This window comes from Kryptolebias marmoratus, linkage group LG3, assembly GCF_001649575.2.
Source record: "Kryptolebias marmoratus isolate JLee-2015 linkage group LG3, ASM164957v2, whole genome shotgun sequence".
In the NCBI taxonomy this organism is placed as follows: Eukaryota; Metazoa; Chordata; class Actinopteri; order Cyprinodontiformes; family Rivulidae; genus Kryptolebias; species Kryptolebias marmoratus.
Genome location: NC_051432.1, coordinates 7204988 through 7218579, shown reverse-complemented (window position 1 = coordinate 7218579; position 13592 = coordinate 7204988). Strand labels below are relative to the sequence as shown.

Below are 13592 nucleotides of genomic sequence, written 5' to 3'. Positions count from 1 at the left end.
CATATCTTGAAATATCTGTGACACCCTTTGGTCAAAATACAACAGAACAGTGGCAAAACACTTTTATATAACCTGCCTTTTGAGATATCTCCTTTCCAGCTTATTTTAGGAAACATATTGTGACAATTCACTCCAGTCCTCAATACAAAGAAATGCTGCTGATTTAAAGTATTAGTCAAAGTACAGAGAACAGCATTATTAGCTTTTTTCTGTAAAATATTTTACTCCTCATGATAGGTTCTTGTTAATAGCTAAGAAAAATGCACCAGCAAAAGTGATTTTGATTTTCCACACCTGATGTAAAGTGAATGCAAGGTTCGAGGTCAAACAGTGGGAGGATATAAAATGTAGAAATAGATTGTTTTTTTCTTTGAAGGATTCAGTCAATGCCATGTTTTCAAACCTCAGGGGCCCATATAAAGTTGATGTGATTCTGACAGCCAAATTACATGCCATTAAGCACGGATTCACAGAATGTCCCTTTTAATATTACGACTGATTAGTGTGTGTGTGTGTGTGGGCAGCTGAAGTAAATTTGTCCCTGTATTCTGTGGGTTCCTTGAGATGATTTACAAGGTAAGGCTTAAAATCTGTGACTCAGCTCGGTCACACGCTGTTCACACGTGATGGAGCATCAGTCAGATGCTGACTGAGTGCCTCAATCTGCGGCCTGCTGCACTTTGGCCCCGCTGCATCAGGCGTGTCCTGGTCAAACATCTGTCATCAGCATGCAGCTCAGTGGAGGTCTGTGGCTCCCCACGGTCCCATCTCCTTCACGACTGTCAGAAATAATAATCAGTCCCTTCTTTGCCTCCTTTTATATTCACATTTTTCGGCTTGGCCTCCTCCTCCTCCACATCTCCCCTCTCGTCTTTTTAGCATGCTGAAATATATAACCAGCAATTTGCCAATCTCTCCATCTATGACACACACACATACACACACACACACACACCGATACATGCAGTGGCTTCCAGACTGCGAAAGGCTGCTGTGGAGTATAATGACAGATAATTGGCTATTGTGGGTTTGCCCTCGGCAGCAGGAACCAATCACAGTGACAGCAACATCTCCACGACCCATGTGCACGAGTGTATGTGTGTGTTCACTGTGAGTGTGTCTCACGCAAGTATCCGTGTGCTTTTGCTGGTTGATTGTGTGCGGCATGTACCTGATTGCTCGCTGTGTAATTTTATAGTCATTTTTGCTTTTATGTAAACACAAATAAGCTGTTCAATTATGGTTTGTGTGTTTTTCCGAATTAGTGCGTGTCTGTGAATAACGGGAATATCCATCACTGTTCAAAATGGTACCCAAATCTCTGACGTGTCCAGCCTAAAAGTTGTTAACCCCTCCCCCTTTTTTATCGCCCGCTGCCGAAATGTGATGTGATGTTTTTGCCCATGTTTGTGTCAGTGGTCTGTTAACAATATATTTCCTGAACCGGGGGACATATTTTGATAAAACTTGCAGAAATTATTCACTGGATGTAAATCTACAACTGATAACATTTTAGAGTCAGCCAAAATCAAGATGGCCGCCAGAATTAGCTAAAATTAGAAAACACAAAAATGATGATAATTCTTTTAGTTTTACAGATGTTGCGCTAAAATTTGGTGTGACTTCCCAACACATAAGATCTGTTTTTAAGATTTTGCCATTAACCATTGGAGTTAGCTCTGTTTGTTAGCAAAATACCTCATGAGGTACTGGACAGATTTTAATGAAACTTTTAGAAGGTAACCACTGGATTTACATCTACACCTAATTAACTTTTGGAGTCAACTCAAATAAAAATGGCCCCTACAACTTATCAACCTTGTCAAACACAAAAAGGCCTATAACGCAGCTAATTTTACAGATACTGAGCTAAATTTTGGTGTGGTAGTAGCTGAGAGTCATTTACAACACTTACTCTAAGTTAAGAGAAGGCTCATAATAGTATTTGCTGGGTTTGACCAAAACAGCTACGAGTTCATCATTTCTTAACATAAGATGATCTTAGTCTAAAACTAAGAAAGGCATTTTACATTCCTTTGAGAAATGCAAGGTCTTCATTTTTTTGAATGTTTTCTCTTTGTCATTTACTCATTTGTTTTTCACTTTTCTATTTTTTGCATCATTTCCTGTTTTCTCACTGTTCCTTTTTTTTCTTCTTCTTTTCTGTCGCTCTCCCTGTTTGCACTGATTCTCATTTCCTCTCTTTCAGCAGCGGGGAGTCCTCATCCAACCCTTGCACACAGGCTAAATGAGATCCTGTACACATATGTGTGTGTTTGTGTGTGTATGTGTGCGTGTAGCTCCGTAAATATGATCTTTTTCTCTTTTGCCAATACATGCTACCATAAGAATGTGAGGCTTTGCGTGTGCACGTGGAGGAGGGGGTTGTGTGCTTCATCATAACAGCTAGCTCAATATTCCCAGATGCAATTTCCTCCGACGTGAAAAGAGCCGGCTGGGTGTTCATCATTCTCCCCTCCCGATCTCAGCGCTCAGTAAAAAGCTTCTTTAAGGCTGCTCGGCTGCTTTCTTGCTCGTTCTTCTAATTTTCTGTCACCCCTTCGTTTCTTTTTTTTTTTTTCTCTCTTTTACTCGCCAAGACACATGCAGGCACACACATGTTCCTCTGACAGCAGATCTGTCTTCTGTGCCTGATGGCATGTCCTTTTTAGTCCTCCTGTCGTGCTGCCAAACATCATGAGCTGACAACGTGTAATTCAACCCAGCTGAAGTTTGTTTGTGAAAATCAAATACAATGAAAAAGGTTTCGTACACAAATGGAAAACCCATTCCTGCGCTGGTGCAGGTAAATTGGTCAATTCAAACTTTAAAAGCCCTTAATTGCCTTGGCTTTAGGGGAGGCGGAAATTGTCAGAGCCCAAAATGACGCATTTATGGGAATTAAACAGCCGTTCAAAAGAGGAAGAGTAACAGCCGTCAGCAGCATTTTTGCGTGACATTCCTCCCACTGTTCATGAACTCCTTGTTAGCTGCATTAGAGTCTCCCTCTATGAAATTATGGCTGTAATTGGTCCAGGTGCAGCCAGGGGAAGTTGCCATCACTGATGCCAGCCAAGTCTCTAATGGTTTTGCAGCCCACTGCGGCCTGTAATGTCTGGATGGAAAACAAATGACTGGAGAACTGACAAGTGTCAAGTCCGCTCCTAAAGGAAGGAAGGGATAATGATGTGGTGTGTGTTTGTGTACGGAACACATCTGTGTAAACGCTGCTGTCAAAAATCCACCAACTCAAAACAATCTACGGTCTTTCGGGTTATCAGAACCCCAAAAAAATGGTCTTCCTATGGATGTTTAGGTTCCTGTTCGTCTGGCAGCGTCATTAGAGGGACGTCTGATAGTGTCCCGCCATTCTGCGGGACACGATGATGACTCAAACATACAGGCGGAGCCATAAAAACAGTTATCTTCAGTAGCAGGAATGGAAAGTGCAGCCGCAGAGGGTCTGCCTGTCACAGAGCTGTGGTCTCAGCATCAAGTCAGTGTGGGATTGCATGACAAGGTAGAAGAAAACAGAGGCAGACTCCACTGAAGAGCTGTGCCAACTTCTGCACAATTACTGATTAAAGTTCATGTTTCTTTTAAACTTGCATTTGAAATATTCATTGCGGTGTTAGCGAAAGCTTCTTTACTTTACTTTTAGCATAGTGCATGGCGTGTGCACAGAACAATAACAATGTGTGTGTGTATGTGCCGGTCAAGTGTAGGTGCGTGGCATAAATCATTAAGGTTCAATGCTAAAGGCATTTGCGTGTGTGGGGGTGCATGGGTGTGTGTGTGTGTGTGTATCTGAAGTGCAAGTGGGTGGCACTGTGATTATCTGTGATGCTGAGATGAAAGGCAATTATTGAAATGTCATGGCTTTAATGGGCCGTTACTCTGTAGCCCTCTCACAAGTCATGAGTTTAACCTTCAGAGTGATGAATCCAGAACCTGTTTACTAAGAAACACTGACTTCCCTTTAACTCATTTATTTTATTTGGCTTAGTGTAGGATCATTCTCCACTTTTCTTATTTTGCCAGTTTATAAACATATGTATATGTCTAATGGAAGGCCTTTTCAACTAATCATGCAAAAAGTTATCAAATTAACACTGACTGCTTTCCATCTGCAGCATGTGTTACAGTTTTTGTGGCTGGTAATGAAATGGACTCTATGTCACTGGTTGACCCTGTCAAGATTTGTCTGAATGGGGATCCCCGCTATTATACATCTCCTGACCGCAGTTATTAAAGTAAACAATGATAACTTTGCGTAAATGTTGTTTTTTATGCTGCCGTTAGGTTTTTTGGAATTGCTTCTGTTTGATTGTTCTTGGAAAGAAACCAGACACAAGACGCCTTGACAGGACACCAAATTGAGAGGGGAATTATTAGAGTGGATACAGGTGAATGATTATCAGTAGATGGAGAGGAGATGATCGAGAAACAGACAGACTAATGAACACACACACACACACACATACTCACAGACACAGGTAATTACATGTACACCTGCCTTTTAAGGCATCATTCACTATAACAGTTGATACTGGTTAAAACTAACAATAACATCATCAGTACATCAGTATTTGCACACAGTGTATTACTTATGTACTTTCCTGCTTGGTGTAATGAGAACAACTGTTTATTTCTAGGTGCTTAATTTAATCAAACGCCTGTATTTTGACACACAACTATTGACATTATTGTCATGGATTTAGCTTCAGTCATCACAGGTTTGCTGTTGGTCTTCAGTGGGTTTAGCACACACACAAAAAGAAACAAGAGCTAGGCTGGAGCTACCGTTTTCCTAACACTAACTACAGAGTATTTATTTTTTAACCACATTTATTTCTGGCAAACAGTGATCAGCTTAGATTTAATGAGCCTGAGACAGGAGCCATTAGTGTACCAATGAAATGCTCACTAATAGTCGTCAATCTCTCCAGTGCCATCGACCATCTGTTTTCTTTAACAGCTATAGGTCACAATGTTCCCATCAACTGCAGTAGATGTTCTTCATTTTAATCCAGCATTTACTTTAATGTACATTGGTTTAAAAAGTACCTCCCACCCCTTCGTATTTTGTTATTTTGTTTCTAGTACGTTGTCTTACAACCTGGAATTTAAATGGATTTTCAATTTGATTATAAGTACCGGAACTAGACAAAATGTGCCAAATTAATGACGTTAAATGGGGACAAAAACTCTAATTAATTAATTTTAAAATATATAAAATGAACAAGTGGTGTGTGCATAACTATTCCCATCCCCACCCTAAAAGTCACTACTTAGTGGAGCACTTTTTTGCAGCAGTCGCAGCAGCAAATTTCTTCAGGTTCGTCTCCACAAGCTTGGCACATCTAGCCACTGGATTTTATCTCCATTCTTCCACACAAAACTGCTCCAACGTCAGGTTAAATCATCTCAATCCAATTCTAAGTTGGATTGAGGTCTGGGCTTTGACTGGTTCTCCTTAAACCACTGGCATGTTGCTCTAGCGGTGTGTTTAGTTACTGTCCTGCTGGAAGGCAAACCTCTGTCCTAGTCTCAGATTTCTGGAAAACTCCAACAGGTTCTCTCAAGAATTTCTCTATATTTTTTTTGTGATTCATCTTTCCTTGAACTCTTACCCTACTGATGAAAAACGTCTCCACAGCATGATACTGCCACCACTGTGCTTCATTATAGGGATGATGTTTTAGGGATTTTAGGTTTGTACCAGAGATGATGTTGTCCCTGATAAGCAAAAGGGTTCAATTTAATTCTCTTCTGACCACAGCACCTTCTTCCACTCGTTTTTCCCCTTTTTTGGCAAACTTCAAACATTAAACATTACTTTTTTTTCTTTATGCTTTATCCTGGCCACTCTTCCATGAAGTCCAGTTCTGTCAAGGTTGTCTCTGTCCTCCTGGTTGTTACTCTTCACAATGTCCTCCTTGCCGGTTAATGGTCCTCTTTTGGCTGGAAATATGTGTGTCATTTTAAAACTTTTGGCTATGGCTAAGTATACTGAGATCAAATGACACTCAGATCAATTTACCTCACAAGTCAACTAATTAAGTGGCTTCTAAAGGTAATGGTTGAGGCTTTAAAGCAAAATGAGTGAATACACATGTACTAATCACTTTTCATTTGTTTTTTGTTTATTTAAAAAAACAAAACTGTTCAATAAGTTAATTTGTGTAGATCCATTACTTATGGTAGCTGAAAATCTCTTTAAATTCCAGTTTATAAGGCAACAAAATACATGTGCCACGAAGTGCAGCTGAAATGCTTCCTTTAAAGCTGTTAGCAGGATTTTTACAACCTTTATCTTTGCTATTATTTAAGGTTAATATTAAAACTGATCTCATGATATGTCCTATTTATGGATTACAACCATAAATTGTTAGAAATATCTATGGAAATATCTGTTGAATTAAAAAAAATAACCTAATCCTGCAACCTAACATTACTTAGTATTTTATTCAACTCATTTTCAGACCTCATTTCAGACAATCTTCCTCATAAATTAGAGATTCGGTTTTAACATGTCACTTGTCCAAATCTGTGTGTCATTGTGAGCTTAAAGGGCATTGACGTGATGTGTTTGGTTGGTGTCTGCACAGAAATTGTGTTCAGTACAGACAGAGTTCATGCATGAGGGAAAATACACTGAAAACTGATAAATTACTGGGTCAATCGTACACGCTGCTCGCCTGCAGGGAGAATACAAACCAGAGGGAACATGTGTGCTGACGATGTGTTTTCGCACATCGAAAGCATCCAGGCATGCAGAAAGATTCAACTACCGAGCTTAAACATCTATACATATTTATCAGATTTCACTTGATTATGTTAATATGTAATATGTGATTGAAAGATGGCCTTATAGAGTTGTAAGAGGGTGATGTATTAAAACACAGCAACAACATCATGTGCAGCTCAGATTGGAGCATGCTGTTTTACTTCTTATATATTGCTTAGAGGTGGATGTGTGTGTGTGTGTTTCCTATGCCTTGAGTCCCATCATATACAGCTGCTCATTTGATTTTAACTCATGAAGATATCCTGAAGGCAATTCTCCTATTTATTATGTACTAAATTTTCTTTTGAGCATCTGGGCTTGTGACTGATTACAACCCTGTCCTTTACGCGTTGGCATTTCCATCTGTCTCTTGTGTGTGTGACAGCATGTAGCTGTGCAGGAGTGTGTGTGTGTGTTACCAGTCCCAGCCCAGGCTGAGGTTGGGCTTTCGCACACCCTCTGAGAGGAGGAGTTTTGGTAACAGAAGCACGTTTGTGCCCCTCCGTCTCATTTGCATTGTGCTGATGGGAATCTGCTCAACCTCTGATTGTGTTTGGTGTTCTGGGTCAGCACACAGAGATAAGTCTGTGGGGATGGAAGTGTGTCTTTACGAAATGAGTGCATGAATGGGCTTAGTGACTGATAATGGTTCTTACTGTTTTTGTTCTCCCTCTTTTCCTATGATTTGGTCAACACACAAACAGTCCTGACACTTTTTCTTCAGGCAGGATTTTTTTTAAAAACATGCATGCCACATTCTTTGTGACAATAAAAGCTAAGAATAAACATCTTGGAACATCTGAAAAGTAACCCAAAAAGAAAAAAATACTGATGCACAAGTTTTCAGTTTAGTATGGGATCTAAAATTACCACAGGTCAAAAAATGTTAGTACATCTGTGTTTGTTTCAGACCATCAGTGGAGAGACCAATGCACACTGTAACACAGAGGGGCAAAGAAAGATGTCTTTGTATTTATACAGGACAGGAAACTTTGAAAGATCTATTTCTAAACACCTACAGGCTCCAAGATCATCAATTCAAGCATTTTTACATAAGCACAAGTTACTGGAAAAGTGTAGCTGCTTTGCCAAGGTCTGAAAGAAGATCCCAGCTGTCACCTTCAGCTGAGAGGAAACTGGATCAGAGGAAAGACCGATGGATCGGCCTGCCACGAAGTGAAAGCTACTGGAACACCAGTGTCTCCACCTTCACGGTTGTTTATTGAACCTCTTTGGCTTCTGGTGCTAAGGTTTACTAGGTTGCATTATAGCTTGTTAATTTTTTTTTTGTTATTTTATCTTCTTGTCAGTCCTCTTAATTTGTTTTCTGCTTTGTTCTTAGCCTGGACTCCATCTCTGACTAGGATTCACCTAATCATTTAGACCTGTGCAAATCCTGCCTGGTTTTCTTTACTCTTTGTCAGATTACACAATGATCTGAGTTGCCTTTTGGTTGTTTATCTCAAGACAGTAAATGTAATAAAGTTTGTAGTTGCTCTTCGTTCTCCTGCCTGTTCGGTAGTTACTAAATTCTTGAGCCTCACCTTCATCACCTTTGAGTTGGTTCAGTCCAGATCAGTCCATATGCTACTGGCTAGCTGGTCAAATAGATTCATTCATGGAGATGAGACATGAACAAAGCACATGCTAGATTTTCAAAGTAATGTAAAACAGCACTGTATTTTTGTTGTGAATCCAGAGGAATAGAACTAAAAACAATAACACACCTCAAGTTCATGAAAATTATAATTTATGGCCCAGTATGCTCCTAACCTCCTGGAGAGCATTTTTTTTGGACTGAAAAAGCATTTTTGCTAAAATAAAGCTAAATTTAGCTTAAAATTAATGTTTTTTAAATATCTTAATATCATTCTAGATGTCCAATATAGGTATGAATATTGCCCAGGTTAGTAATATATATAGTTGTCAACACAAATCAGAAGGCTCAGATTTGAGCCTTTAGATTTGAGGGGCTCCATGCTCCAGGTAAACTAAAGTTTTGTTCCTGTACCTCAGAAGTTAGAACTCTGTTCTGGGAAAGATGTGACACCCTCACTTCTGTGCTCACCTACCAAGGTACTTATCATTAGCAATACAAGTCAATAACAATGGACTTTTCTGCTTTCTATATATTCAAGCACTGTAGTAACATGTCTATTAATAAAGGTAGTACAGTACTAAGTACACAACTGAAATTAGGAAATCCAGATCAACAGAAGTGGAAGAAAAAAGTTTATTACTGCAGTTGTCATGACCTTTTATGCGGGGGGCAGCCATATTGGACTTGAGGTTGTGCTTGATCAGGAACTCCAACTATCTGACTTCAGAGGACGTACCATGTCAGTTTTTCCACCTTAGAACTCAGAAATTCAGACTTCTGAGTGCAAACAGATTGTAACATAAATACCCACCCTCTGTCATGGCTCACTAATATAGTATAAGACAAGTTCAATATATCTGTAACATTGTCACGGTTGGTGATTAGATTTGTGTTTTCCAGATTTTGCTCTCTGTGGTTTAGAAATTACATCCCTTCTGCATGTGAAATACTTTTGTACAAGCTCACATATAAAGAGAGAAGTTATTATGGCAATGAATAAAATGCACATTTAATTTAGGATTCATCCTGTTCATCTGAGTAACACTGGTGACCCTAGCGGAGGTGGTGCCTGCCCATGCATCACGATCTCTCTGCAGATGTTTCCTTTCCTGCTGTTAGTGTAAGTTAATCTTAGTTTCATCTGTCAACTCCAATTATTTCATACCTTTTTTTTCTTCTTTTCTTGTGAAAGACTCGTCTGGCTTTTCTATTTTGGAGGTTTGGAGCTTGTGGTGAGCCCTCTTGTTTTTGCTCCCATGAAGTCTTCTCTTTATGCAAGCCTTGGATAATGATACGTTTGCCTCCTGGAGGGTGATCTTCTCTTAGCTCCATGTTGCAAATGTGTTTTTCCTACAATCATCTGACACTCACGTCCTCCGTTGACGTTTATGGCTCATTTTGAAACTGAGCTCACCACTGTTCTTTTTTTTCTGAATGTGCTAAATGGTTGATTTGGTCCGTCTTTTAACAACAGGCTAAATCACCCTTGTGTACAATCATGTTTGCGCATGTTAAAGTGCTTTTGTCAAGATTTGGCATTTTCTATCCAAGTCATCACACATCTGTTCTGGAAACTCCTTAATGTTCGGAGAGCTCAATCTGAACAGCATTGGCCTTAATAACAAGAAGCATTCAGGCAATATCCCAGCTTATCAAGGAGCTGCTGCTCACTGGAGATAAGATCAGCTCCACTTGTCTCCAAAGATAAATTGTGTCTGTGATTGCTGCTCTTATAATCTTCAACACAGACACACACACACAATAGCATTATCCCAGAGAGCTTGTTGTCCAAAATTTAATCTTAAATTGGGTTTAATTTTGCAAAATAATTGAGAAAATCTTTTCAATCGAGTGAAATGATAAGGTCAGAGGGATTATGTATCTTTTTATTAAGGCGCACCCAAAACTGCAGAACTGTCCTGACAAGTGACATCATATTTGATATCAGTGGTTTGATAATTAAACCTGCAGCAGATTGACAAAAAAACAACAAATAGACTAAAACAATGTGTTTCTGTTTTGTTTGTCAACAGATGTGAATAGATTTGTTTGTACCTTTTTGTTAAAGGAAGAAAAACCCACAAAGGTCACTGAAATTACTTGAAACTGACACACATGATGAGAAGAAAAAAGATACTGAAATTCAACTGATGAAAATCAGCCATTGCTTTTGAATTGTGGTTTACAAGAATTAAAAAAAACTGCTAAGGAAACTGGCATGGACCAAAAGGATGGTACTTTTGATTGATTGAAACTAATCTGACCACAGGGACATGTTAATCTAAGGAGTGACCTGTAATCAGCATCACATGTGTCTTCAGTAAGTAGTCACAGTGCTGTTTGGTATCATGGTTTGTATGACACTGAACCTGGAGCACAGAAAGCTAAGGACAGAGTTGCCTCAGGAGCTTAGAAAGAAAATTTGTGACAACATGTTAAAGGTAAAGACTACAAGAGTACCTCCAAGCAACCTGATGTTCCTGTGACTACAGCTGCACAGATTATTTAGAAGTTTAAGGTCTACAAGACTGAAGCCAACCTCCCTGCATGTGGTCACATAAAGAAGACTGGGGACAAACTGAAAAGAGTTACAATATGAATGAACAAGATACGCCAGTGTCAGATCACACCATCTGACACTGTTTGAGCCAAACTGGACTTAATGGAAGACAACCGAGTAGCACATTAAATCATGAAAAAGCCAGACTGGAATTTGCAAAAATGTATATTGACAAGCCACAAAGCTTTTGGGAGGCATTCTGGAGCAAAATGTGCTGCCCGGTGTCAGAAAGCTCGGGCTCAGTCGCAGGTCGTTGGTTCTCTAACAGGATAATGAGCTAAAACATACAGCTAAAAACTCCCAAGTTACATCAGTGTCAGATCGCACTGTTTGAGCCAAAGGGGATTTAACTGAAGACAACCAAGGAGCACACCAAATCATGAAAAAGCCAGACTGGCATTTGTCAAAATGTACATTGACAAGCCACAAAGCTTCTGGGAGAATCTCCTTTGGACACATGGGACAAAACAGAAGTCTCTTCAGCTCTATGTTCACAGACCCAAAAAAACACCCAAGAATGGCTCACAACAAAACATTGGACTATTCTGAAGTGGCCCTCTGAGCCCTGATCTAAATCCTGTTGAACATCTGTGGAAGGAGCTGAAACCTGCAGTCTGGAGAAGGAACCCTTCAAACCTGAGACAGCTGGAGCAGTTTGCTCATGAGGAGTGGGACAAAATACCTGTGGACAGGTGCAGACGTCTCAGAGAGAGGGACAGAAATCACCTGATTGCAACAACTGCCTCAGAATGTTGTGTGATGAAATATTAAGTTGAGGCTGCCGTCCTTTTTTGTCAAGGCCAGTTTGTTTATTTTGTTTTAAAAAAAAAATAGTTCTGTTGAGCCAAAATTGAAAAGCAATGACTGATTTTTACTTTTCTCAGTTCCAAGTTTTTTCAGTGACCACTGTGGGTTGTTCTTTCTTTAACAAAAGGGTACAAACAAGTGTATCCGTGTCTGTGCCTGTTTTCTCCCCGTCGCTGTAACAGGACGGTGTCATCTCCCACCAAGCGTGCAAAGTTAGGGGACTTTTGGCGGTAAAGACCGGACTCCCCTGGAATCAAACGCCGCAAGCATTCCGCCGGTCGCCTGCATCTTTAAATCTGCACCAGCTTCCCTTCCATCCACCCCACACAGGGGGACTGAGCAGCTACCTTACAGAGTCATACACACACACACACACGCATACACACATACCGGGTAGGAAATTACTGGAGCGAGAGAGAGTGCAGCTGATGGGAAGGGAGGGAGGGAGGGAGGGAGGTTGGAAACAGACACACGGTGCTGAATTATTTGGACTGCAGCCGTGGTGGATGTTGTGCAGGCAGACGGCGGACGGACTCAGAGCTTGAATCTGTCCACACTGACAGCGAGGTTTTACTATTATTATTTTTTTCTTCTTCTTCTTCTTCTTTTATGACGGTTCCCTGCAGGGCGTTTTGAAATGGTAAGCACGCACATGTCTTGTGATTTTCTTTTTTTTTTTCCTTTTTCCAGTTCTATGTTTCAGTGATTGTTGACAGCAGCTTTAACTTCTTCTGACATCGCAAAGGAGCGATACGCAGCTGTGCCTCTCGCTTCTCCGCGTGGATGTCTGCCTTCTTAGTTTTATGACTGTTTCAGAAAAATGTCAAAGGTACTCCTAAAACATTGTTTTGTTTTGTTTTTTTTGGTTTTTTTGTCATGCGCAGCTGATCTCAGTTCAGCCCAGTCAAGTCTGCTTAATATAATCTGTCGTTTTCTGTTATCCTTTTCTCCATGTCAAGCATTCGTCTCGTTGTTCCTCGTTTCCTGTCACAGACCACATTGGGGTCTGCGCGTATTAATCTGTAAATTGCATTCCTGTCAAATGCAACGAGAGATTATTATTGCAGTTCTTCTTGCTCTAGGGCGACCCCCTCGAAATGAGGTTTTTAATGCTGATGAGAGATTAAGGAGGGTTGGTTTTCATTGGGGCTGCCTGCTCAGAGGTATTTTCCCCTGACTGGACCCGTGCTGCAGACTGGACGGCCGTCTAATGGTGCAACCAGTGCAGACACTGTGAGGCGGTCACTTGAGTGGGCTCCGTGCGTTCGTCCAACGGGATGGATTTCACTGTGTGGGTTCCCCTCTAGCAGCTTGCGTCCGATCTATCTGAACCCATTTGAAGATAGCCTAAAAGGTGGATTGGACCTCTGACTTTCCTGTTCTCGACGTGGTGGTAGAGTCCCGTTTTTGCTGCAGCTCTGTGTCTCTCTTCCAGCCGCCGCCGTAACTCAGTGACCGTAATGTGCGGTAATGTGCTGCGTGTGTTTGACAGCAGTCAGCAGTCTCACTCAAACGCTTGTCTGTGCGGCAGCATTTACGGACCTTCGCCGGCTTCCAAATCAATCATGCGAGTACTCCTAACAGCAATTAGGTGTGAGGGAGCGAGACGCGAGCGTGGAGACAATGAGGCAGCTCTCACAGACTCACCTCACGGAAGTTAATGTCTCTTTCTTCATTAGGTGTGCCCTCTCAGATGATTTGTTCCACGTAAAAGCATTCCAGTTAAGATGTCCAAGCATTGCTTTTCAAGGCTAATCTTTTATCCTTCATAGGAGGAAGCTGTCTATGAAAATCCTTGCCTCTGACAGCAGAAAATGTTTATTAAGAAATCATAT

General features: G+C 40.7%; 1 protein-coding gene across 18 annotated transcripts in view; it reads left to right on the top strand.

The window, feature by feature from the left end:
- LOC108241532 (receptor-type tyrosine-protein phosphatase delta) overlaps positions 1 to 13592 on the top strand; it is a 241498-nt gene that overhangs the window by 91305 nt on the left and 136601 nt on the right. For 2 of the 18 annotated variants that reach the window (XM_037974804.1, XM_037974803.1), the window contains exon 1: positions 12222 to 12397. The exons of 13 other annotated variants lie outside the window; for them this stretch is intronic. The gene's annotated coding sequence lies outside the window, so the exon portion shown is untranslated. Of the gene's footprint in view, positions 1 to 12216; positions 12398 to 13592 lie in introns of those variants that run through there. 3 more of the 18 variants (XM_037974791.1, XM_037974802.1, XM_037974805.1) reach the window with 3 other exon arrangements.